We start from the raw sequence: 11,022 nt of genomic DNA, 5'->3' as shown, positions 1-11,022 counted from the left end.
CATTACATTATGACACTACACCCGTCCATGGGTGCTAACAGTATTTTCCCTCAGCGAACTAATTTCCCTATTGTTGCAGAAATCATTAAATTAAATCATTTGTAGGGTAACAATGATTGTCCCTGTAGTTCCGGGACCAGAATAGGCCTACGGTATCCTCTGCCTGTCGTAAGAGGCGACTAAAAGGGGGTTTCCGGGGTAGCGGACGGCAAGAGTGGGAGCTCAAACCGCCCGGCCAGCGAACCCGGGAAGGACGGCGGTATGTGTAATCGCATATGTCGTTCCGTTGGAGATCCCGGTGTCCTCTACGCAGCGCCGAGGACGGCCACCGGGGGGGGTTTCAGTGCGGTAAGAGTCCCACATAACCCCGTGTCGCTCCCACGGCACCGGGTACCTTTTGAAGGTTTCCCCCTCGTTTACAAAAAAAAGGGGTGACAATGATGCGAGGTTCGGTCTGAACGACTTTAAATATTTTAACCCATTTTTAGGGTTCCGTACCCATAGGGTAAAATCGGAATCCTGTTACTAAGACTCCGCTGTCTGTCCGTCTGTCACAGGGCTCTATCTGCTGAACCGTAAAAGATGGACACTTAAAATTTTTACAGAGTATGTAAGGCCGCTATAACATAAAATATTAAAAATATAAAAAAGTTGAAAATAAACCGCTATTTCTCAAAGTTTTTCGCTTTATCCATTGAACCGTAATATGTAGATAGTTCAAATTTTCTCAAGTTATTTACTTCAGTGGCTGCTATAATAAAAAATACTAAAAATAAAAATAAATTTGGCGCGGACTTTACTATGTAAAATTGAAGTATAAAATGGTATTGGTGTTTCAACTGTTACAAAGTTGGATATATCCAAGAATAATAGGATTTATTGTTACCCTATTTGGATTATTCATGAATCACACTTCGCTCTGTGCGTAATTGTTTATAGCGATCATAAATAATTAATTAACATTGTATTTTTTCAATTTTAAATTAATAACATGAGGTCGATCAAGTTTATTATTACTTAGTGCTAATTAAGTAACATCATTTTGGGTAACTTTGAACAACGCTGTGAAAAAGATTTATATTTTTTTACATGGAAATGTTTCGACGTTTCAGTATCGAGACTGCGTGAAACGATTAGCCATTTTCTTGTGTAGAAAGCTCGGGTAGAAAGTCAGAAGAGAGACAAACTGCCAACGTCATGATTTCGCAAAGTATAGTCCGCGTAAAACTGTTAGTCCGCTCTGAATATAGATATGAATCAGGTCGCTATAGCAAATTGTACGACTATACCTGCTCGCAAGAACTTCAGAGCAGACTAGCAGTTTGGCGCGGACTATACCCGGCTTTCCGCAGTGAGTTTTTTGTATGATGTAAAACATACCGATATATTTTTCTACCAAATTGGTCCACCATGATTCATATGGCGAGACATTTTTGTTTGTTATCGAGGGGGAAACCTTCAAAAGGTACCCGACAACGTGGGAGCGAACCAGGGTTACGTGGGATTTTTACCGCACTAAAAACCCCCCGGTGGCCGTCCTCGGCGCTGCGTAGAAGGCTCCGGGATCTCCAAAGGAACGCAACCGGAGTCCTCTTAGCGTTGCCCCGTCGGGCTCCGCCCAGGTGAGCTGGACGCTCGCCACACCATCTGGTGTGTACGACGGTATGCGACCACACATACCGCCGTCCTTCCAGGGGTCGCTTGCCGCCCGCAACCCCGGAAGCCCCCTTTTAATCGCCTCTTACGACAGACAGGGGATACCGTAGCCCTATTCTGGTCCCGGAACTACAGGGACAGAGACATAGCCATCTATAATATTTATAAGTCAGTATAGATATCATTTTCTTAGATTAGGTGTTTCTTATAAACACCATAGATAAGTATAGATATCTCACCGCCTTGTAATTGAAGGAAGCCATTAAATCGCTTAAACAGCTAACAAATATGCCAGTCATTTAATGGCTGTCATGGTGTAATTTACGCGGAACAATGCCTACAGCAGTTAAATGGTGAAAAAACCCGAAATCGAAGAAAAAGTGCGGAGAAAAATCGTTTCATTCGTAAATGCTCTAAAAATACATTTTTTAAATATTTTTAAACAACGAAAATAGATGACAGCCAATAATCGCATTATTTCGGTAATAAATTTAGTATTAACGACAATAATAGCATTTGTTTCTAGCCATTTTAATTAAGCTCGAAAACGCTTGCGAGTGTCATGGCGTCCGTTGGTGACGTCACGTTAGAACATCCCATACAAAATTTCAAGCAATTCAGTGACATACTAAAAAATGACGTCATTCGCGCCCCGTTAGCGTTTCAGACAAGATGGCCGACTGCAGTATTTTATACTTTATTATATTGAAAATATAATAAATCTTAGTTTTTTTTTAACTGAGTTTTTGAGAATCCTTTCAATATATTGTGTTTTCATAAATCATTTATTTTTTTATTTTTTAATACTGTCATCATGCCAATCACACAACGCCATCTATCAAACTCACGGAGCATACCGGTAAAGCAATTCTCTGCTCTGCACATACTCGTATCATGCAATGTTGGAAAATTTACTTCAAATTTTAAATTGTAGTAACTTTTGGTAGCTTTTTATAATATAATGTAATATCTGGGTTGATTACAGAATTTACATGGACATCTGTAAATTCTGTAATCAACCCCAGATAGGATTAGATATTCCTACCTGAGGTCGGCCACATGCGCCGCTACCCCTGAGGATTAAACTGGAAAGCCTCGGAAAAGTATGTCTCCTTTACCACACCCTTCAAACCAGAACTCAGCACGCTTTACACTGATGTAATAACAGAAATAGGTGTGGTGGTGGTGCCGCCGGAGTCGAACCACAGAGGTCTCTACCACTTTTATATCGTTTAAACGAAGCAATTATACAACATGTAAGAAAGTAAGATTATTCCTGTTTTGGCGCCTATCAGAATTAGCTAAATTATTTTACAACATTTCTAAATTGTCATACATATAGTAAGCCAAAAGATTCTAAAGTGTTTTTCTGTTCCATGAGTGGTGCAATGTTATAATGAATGGTGACAGCGCCATCTTCCGGCGAGTAGTGGTATTTTTTAGTAAAATGCTCTTCAACGACAACCTAGTAGTTAAGAAACTCGGCCTCTCATTCGGAGGTACTGAGGTTCAAATCCATTTAATTTTTAAAATAATTAGTAATTAATTATAAATTGCTTAAATAGTGAAGGAAAATATCATGAGGAAATCTGCATACCTGAGAGAGAAAGAAAAGAAACTTAAAGAATGTTCTTATCGGTATGTGAACTCTACCAATACGCACTTGGCCAGCGCGGTGGAATATGGCCTAATACTTCTCATTCTGAAAGGAGACCCGTGCCCAGCAGTGGGACAGTAATTGGTTGTGTATATTATATATAAGACGGTGAATAAAAACATCGTGAGGAAACCTCTACCTTTCCTTTGAAATCTTTTAAAAACCATCATAGTTCAGGAAAGTTTTATTTCAATATTGCATCGAAATTAATTATTTATAAGTTTAATTGAATTATGGCACGAAATTTCAATGTATGATTAAAATAATATTGTTTTTAGAGATGGTAGTAACCCCCCTGAACCCACTAGCTTTTTTTTTTGTTTACCTTCAAAAGCTACCCGGCGCCGTGGGAGCGACGCAGGGTTATGTGGGATTTTTACCGCATTAAAACCCCCCCGGTGGCCGTCCTCGGCGCTGCGTAGAGGGCTTCGGGATCTCCAAAGGAAAGCAACCGGCGTCCTCTTAGCGCGTTGCCCCGTCGGGCTCTGTCCAGGTGAGCTTGACGCTCGCCACACCGTCTGGTGCGTACGACGGTATGCGACCACACATACCGCCGCCCTTCCCGGGGTCGCTTACCGGGCGGTTCGAGCGCCCACTCTTGTCACCCGCAACCCCGGAAGCCCCCTTTAACTCACTAGCTACTAGCACTGATACAAGGCAGAAATAAGGGATAAGGTTTATTTTTAATCTGGTAGAAGTCTTCCTGGATCAGTGATACTACCGCACCTATTTCTGCCCTAAAACCTACGGGTATCCTACATTTTTTAAATCTTTGAATCCTTGTTTCAGGATAACAATTTTAGAAATAATTTTAGTGTTTTCATACACAATACGAATAAAAAAAAAGTTTGTATAAAATAAAAAGGATGCCTTTAATACTTGCGAATTTCACAGAATATTTTATAGATACTAATGTATGTTTGTCCCTGTATTTCCGGGAACAGAATAGGGCTACGGTATCCCCTGCCTATCGTAAGAGGACTAAAAGGGGGCTTCCGGGGCGGCGGGCGGTAAGAGTGAGAGCTCGAACTGCCCGGCCAGCGACCCCGGGATGGACTCCGGTTGTGTTCCGTCGGAGATCCCGGAGTTCTCCACCAAGCGCTGAGGACGGCCACCGGGGGGTTTTAATGCGGTAAATCCCACATAACCCGGCGTCGCTCCCACGTCATCGGGTACCTTTTGAAGGTTTCCCCCTCGTAAACAAAAAGAAAGGTAATAATGTACGAGTATACGCTTAGTATTGGTAATTTTGGCTAGAATTTTGATTAACCCGATTTGAATCTAGAACTGATTTTATTTAATTGTGTGTGTATAAATTTAATGTTTTATTATATTCTGTTTAATGATGTATAATGTTGTTAGGAAATCAATATGCCTAAGAGTTGTGTAATCGAAGTCTGTGTTATCGTAATACATCTGTATGGCATGTAAAGTCAGAAATCCTAGTCTAGAAAATTTAAACGGTGGTAGAACTCTTTGTGGTTCGACTCCGACGGCACCACCGCCACACCTATTTCTGCCTAATAACAGCAGTGTTAAGAGCTGCTGTGTACTGGTTTGATGGGTGTGGTAAGGAAGACATACTTTTCCGAGGCGTTCCAGCTTAGTCCTCAGAGGTAGTGCATCTGTGGCCGACCTCAGGTAGGAATATCTAATCCTATCTGATCTTTATTACAGAGGTCCGTACGGCTGCTCGTCTGCTGCTCCTATTTAAAAAAAAAAACATGTATGAACTGGCAACCCTTAAAAAACACATGTTTTAATTTACCCCGGGTAGAATAAATAATAAATACTTACGGATTAGCATAAATAAATAAATGTACTCATACAACACTTACCACACGTTTTGTTTTAACATTAGCTAGTAAAAATTAGTTAAGTGGTAAGAATTGTCGGAATTAACTCTGTTCCACGCATGCGCAGTCCGTGCCCATCGCTACAAGATGGCTACTGCTCGCGTGCCGTTCAAAACCAATTGATTTTATCCACAACGTACTCCTACCAAAAACTAAAGCGAGGAGCGTCAGACGAAAATAACGTTCGCCGTGTGTTCAGTTTAAATATAACTAAACGTTAATAACCTTTTAGTTTTTACATTAGCGACGTATGTTATGTTGTACGACTAATGCTCGTTTCGTGTGTAAAACTGTCCCGGGGATTCGCCGAATGATTGTAAGTACCTATTTATTATAATGAAGTCCAGTTTAGTTCAGTTATGGTGACCTAAAAATCTAGTCGTAATTCGCTTAGCGAGACGTGTCTCTGTCTCGGACTTTTTGAGTTATGGAATCATTTTTTCCTTAGATTTAATGACATAATGAGTCATGGGTAGCTGGTAAGGGTTCCCTAAATTTCGGGACTCTCCTGCTATCTCTCTCGCACTCGTAGACGCTGTCTCTCTCTCAAGGTCTGAATGGAGTGATAAGCATGCGCTCTAGCAGTTTTTTCTTTACCATGTAATTTTTTTTGTGACCTAAAAATTTTACAGCAGGTTTAAGATTTCGTACTTAATGTTTAAGTTGATCTTGAAGTAACTCTTAAATTAATGTGTTTCAAATTCTTTGGCTTTAAAATAAATTTTAGTTGAAATTTTACATTTTTTATGTTTAAATAATTATGTAAAATTAAAATGAAATTTACTGTGTACTTTTACGTTTTTTTTTCTTAATAATAAAATATACTGCTATATTTTTGAGAATTTTATCTATTTACCTTAGAAGCGATTTTTACTTTGTCGTAAACCGATTACTGTCCCACTGCTGGGCTCGCCTCCTTACAGAGCGAGAGTGGTTATGCCATAGTCCACCATGCCAAGTGCGTTGGTAGACTTCACCTACCTTTGAGAACTTTATGGGTTTCCTTACGATGTGTTTTTGTCAAGCAAGTGATAATTAATATCGAAAAATCAGACGTGCATCGGATTCGACCCTCGGACTCCCAGATTGACAGGCACCGGGATATTACTGCTTCTATATGGTAAACTAGTTTTTGCCCGCGGCTTCGCCCGCGTTTAAAAGAAAATAATATGACATACTAACACACATAAAACTGAAAATTCGTACCTTCATTGGAATGGACAACAACTTTGCTAAAGATCATCACTTGATCAAATGCATAGTTTACGATTCAATTCTTACTAATATCGATTAAAATAATAGATTTTTTTGGTCCCAAAGATCGATTCTCCGATTAATCGATCTTAGATCGCCATCTCTACTTCCCGTGGGATTTCCGGGATAAAAACTATCCTATGTCCTTTCTCGGGTCTCAGGCTATCTTTGTACAAAATTTCATTAAAATCGGTTCAGTGGTATAGGCGAGAAGTGACAACCAGACAGACAGACAGACAGAGTTACTTTCGGATTTATAATATTAGTAAGGATGATTTGTATCTGATCGCAGAGGGTAGTATATTTTGTATGTATGTAATATGTATGTTACATTCTTTGGCTTTACAGCCCAGACGGGTCGATGGATTAACATATGAAGTGTCGTTGTCGTTGTTGGTGTATTCGCTACTACAGTCGTCACAATTTAATAGGCCCATTTTGGAACATGTCATCACTAGGCTCTAAGCATGTGACATACAAATCGATAACCAAAGAAACCAATTTTTACGACAAATCGATTACAACCACACATCGTATTGTATAAATTACTTACTATTTTGTAAACAGAATATTTATTATATATTTTTCTAAATCATCTAAATATTCAATAAAAAGGGGAGAAGAAAATAAATTCTAGTGTAATTTAAAAATTTATTCCTTTTTAGAAGATTAAAGCATCGGTCATAAACTGTATCTTTTTTACATTTATCATTCACTAAGAAATAAAGCTTTGATTGTTTTATTGTTGTTATAATGAAAAAGGGATAAATAATTAGTTATTGCTAATTATAAGTTTCGATTATTTGAAAGTTAATCGATTATGGTTTCTTCCGAATGCTTTGAAGCAGCATGCTCTAACCGTCACGTGGTCGTAATTTCCCTACTAAAAAGTTAGTTTAAGACATCAATGACATTGGGATGGCATGTGTCAAAATGGGCCTATTAAATTGTGTCGACTATACAATAAAATACCCAACCACATTTTGAATCTCACAGAGAAAAAGTTCGAACATGTCGCTAAACAAACGCTATGTAGAGAAGAGTACTTTAAACTAAGTGATTATTTGACTGACAAAACGGTGTGGTCTGAAGTAGTTCCAGCTCCACATGTACCATTAGGTTAAGTTTGACATTGTAAAAACACTTTTTTAAAAGATGTGTGTTATGGAGTTTTTTCGCCGCTTCTTCTCCATAACGAAACACCTTGTGAAGTGGCGGTAGTTGTATTGGCATTCAAAAAGTGCTCTGTAAAGAACCTATTTTGAATTAAAAAAAAATGATTTTATTTGGTTTGTTGGATTCATCTCAATTGTGGGTGACATAGGCTACCTTCTTGAGCAGTTGAGGTTTTTATATAAATTCTCATGTTTCTTAACCAAAGCTTAAGATGCCTCAAAGTTTTGCGAATAAATCGAAAAAGAAACAAACAAGTGGTTGAAGGTGGTAGAACCCGTTGTGGTTCGACTCCGGCGGCACCACCGCCACACCTATTTCTACATAATAACAGCAGTGTTAGGCGCTGCTGTGTTCCGGTTTAAAGGGCACACCCTTACCACAATAAGGGAGACATATTCTTCCGAGGCGTTCCAGCTTAGTCCTCAGGGGTAGCGGCTCATCTGTGGCCGACCTCAGGTAGGTCTATCTAATCCTATCTGGGGTTGTACAGATGTCCATGGGCGGCAGTAGCCACTTACCATCAGGTGGACTACATGCTTGTCTGCTACTCTTATATTATAAAAAAAAAGAAACAAGTGCGACTCGAACTTGTACACGAAGGATTCCGTACAGTCATGAAATATTTATCTATACTTTGATTTTTTTATATTTCTATTATTTTTGTGTTTGTTATCATAACAGCTGTAGAAGTACATGCATTGTGAAAATTTAATTTACTTCTATCTATCTATCTTCAGCCCACATTAGTCCACTGCTGGACATAGGCCTCTCCCAAGGTACGCCACTGAGCCCGATCTTCGGCTCTCCACATCCAGCTAGTTCCCGCCGCCCGGCGCAGATCGTCGCCCCACCTTGCAGGAGGGCGTCCCACACTACGTTTGCCTAGACGCGGTCTCCACTCCAAGAGCCGTCTTCTCCAGCGATTATCTGCTCTTCGACAGATGTGGCCAGCCCATTGCCACTTCAACTAGCCTTTAGAGCTATGTCGGTGACTTTGGTCCTCATCCGAATTTCTTCATTGCGGATCTTATCTCTCAGAGATGCTTATTACGGTTTATATATAGATAATTTACTTATTACGGTTCAATAGATATACCGAAAAACGCCGAAAAATAACGATATCTTGTATGGGGACTTCCCTCTTTTATCTTAATTTAATATTTGTCGTTAAGTGGTCATAGCAATAAATACTGTATAAAAAATAAGTAAATATCTATTACAGTTATTACTATATAGACGGAGCGAAAGCTTTTTTTATAATATAAGAGTAGCAGACGAGCATGCAGTCCACCTGATGGTAAGTGGCTACTGCCGCCCATGGACATCTGTAATCAACCCCAGATAGGATTAGATATTCCTACCTGAGGTCGGCCACAGATGCGTCGCTACCCCTAAGGACTAAGCTGGAACGCCTCGGAAAATTATATCTCCCTTAACACACTCTTCAAACCGGAACACAGCAGCGCCTAACACTGCTGTTATTAGGTAGAAATAGGTGTGGCGGTGATGCCGCCGGAGTTGAACCACAAAGGATTCTACCACCTTCGTCTTGTATGGGGACTTCCCTCTTCTTTTATCTTAATTTAATATTTGTCATTAAAGTGGACATATCAATAAATACTGTATAAAATTAAGCATATATCTATTACAGTTATTACTATAAAGACGGAGCGAAGGCTTAGTAATAGGGTTACCTTTTAGGAACAGAAAGTGGTGATAGCCTAGTGGTTAAGAAGCTCGGCCTCTCGATCGAGGGGGCCGAGGTTCAAATCCCAGGTACGCGCCTCTGATTTTTCTAAATTATGTGCGTATTAGAAATTAATCATTACTTGCTTAAGCGGTGAAGGAAAACATCGTGAGGAAACCTGCAATGGTGAGAGATTTATAAAAAAATCTCAAAGGTATGTGAAGTCTACCAATACGCACCTGGCCAGCGCGGTGGACTATGGCCTAATCCTTCTCTAATCTTATCCTAATCTTTCTGAGAGGAGACCCGTGCCCAGCAGTGGGACAATGGGTTGATGATGAACTAATACAAAAGTTTAAAATAAAGGCAATAAAATTAAATCGTAACATACGTTATATGTTTACAATATTTATTTTGACGAAAATTACAATACATTTAAAGTCCATTCTACTTTTTATTTTGAAAATTGCCAAGTGTGAGTGGAATTAATCAACGGAGAGTTCCGTGCAAATATAAATAAATTTTCAAATTATTTTTTATTTTAGTAGGTATTTATTATTATAGCACCTACATCATTACAAGTGCATTGAGAAATTTATTTAATATATTATTACTAGCTGACCCGGCAAACGTAAATAAAATAAAACATAAATAAAAAAATGTTAAGGGTGAACAGCCCTTATCACTTAGGGGTATGAAAAATAGATAGTAGCCGATTCCCAGACCTGAATGTGCTAATAAAAATTGGTGAAAATCGGTAAAGCCGTTTCGGAGGAATACGGTAACTAACATTGTGACACGAGAATTTTATATATAAGATTTTTGAACCGAAAGATAAACTGAAAATGCCAAAAATTTTAGATTGGAAGATCGTTATTAATAATCGATCTGTCTAATTTGCGTCTACCAAAGATCGAATGACAGTGTCTAATGACGAAATTGTCAAAACCGATCTTTGATAGGAAAAACATTCGATAGATTAAATGTTGAGATCAGGCGGAGATATGTATCGAAATTCGAAGGGTTATTACTTACCACTTACCATGAGTTTTAACGTTTTCCAATCAGCGCCCCTAGCGGATTGTGTCAGAACTAGGAAATCGTATGAGCCAATACGTAAACATTAACCAAAACGGTCATATTTGTCAAAACGTAAAAACTCATGGTAAGGGTACTGGACCAAACAAGCTCTGAAATACGTTATCCGTCAGCAAAAATATCTGTACATCTGTTAATGTTCAATAAACTTCAAAAAGATCGACTTTCTCTTTTCTAGGATGAAAGATCGTTTCACTGAATCCATCACTGGAGATAGATTAAAATAATCGATTATTTGGTCCAAATTATCGATTCTGCGATTCATCGATCTTTTCTCATCCCTACATGCAACTGTACTTTTAACAATGACATTCAATTGAGGATATCCCTTCTAATAGTAGGGCGTATCAATTGATGAAAGTAGAAATGATGGGTGTCCATTTTTATATTAACAGCTAATATTAAAAAAAAAACCCTTTTACCGCGCTTTTATTAGCTTAACCTGTATGTATGTAACGGAATCTTTGAACTCGATTTTTACCCACTTTGAACGATCCGCTAATTTAAAATTTTAAACAAATATCAAGAACCGATGACAATACACGATTTTAATAATTTTATCCCATTCTCCTCATCAGGATCGTCAGGAATTAGGATTGACGATTTTCCTTATGCGATTTTAGCGTAGTTTTTAGTTT

The 11,022-nt window shown here is 38.8% G+C and overlaps 1 protein-coding gene across 1 annotated transcript in view; it reads left to right on the top strand.

Annotated features, from left to right (window-relative positions):
- Positions 1 to 5,243: 5,243 nt before the first annotated feature.
- The window catches only part of LOC140756948 (putative fatty acyl-CoA reductase CG5065), a 51,169-nt gene continuing 45,390 nt past the window's right edge, over positions 5,244 to 11,022 (top strand). The window contains exon 1 of the mRNA XM_073092489.1: positions 5,244 to 5,485. The gene's annotated coding sequence lies outside the window, so the exon portion shown is untranslated. The remainder of the gene's footprint in view (positions 5,486 to 11,022) is intronic.

Source organism: Epargyreus clarus, unplaced genomic scaffold (assembly GCF_041222505.1).
Source record: "Epargyreus clarus isolate Ecla_fem2 unplaced genomic scaffold, WU_Ecla_fem_2.2 ptg000036l, whole genome shotgun sequence".
Lineage (NCBI taxonomy): Eukaryota > Metazoa > Arthropoda > Insecta > Lepidoptera > Hesperiidae > Epargyreus > Epargyreus clarus.
The sequence above is the reverse complement of the archived record's forward strand: the minus strand, read 5'-3'. Positions and strand labels throughout refer to the sequence as shown.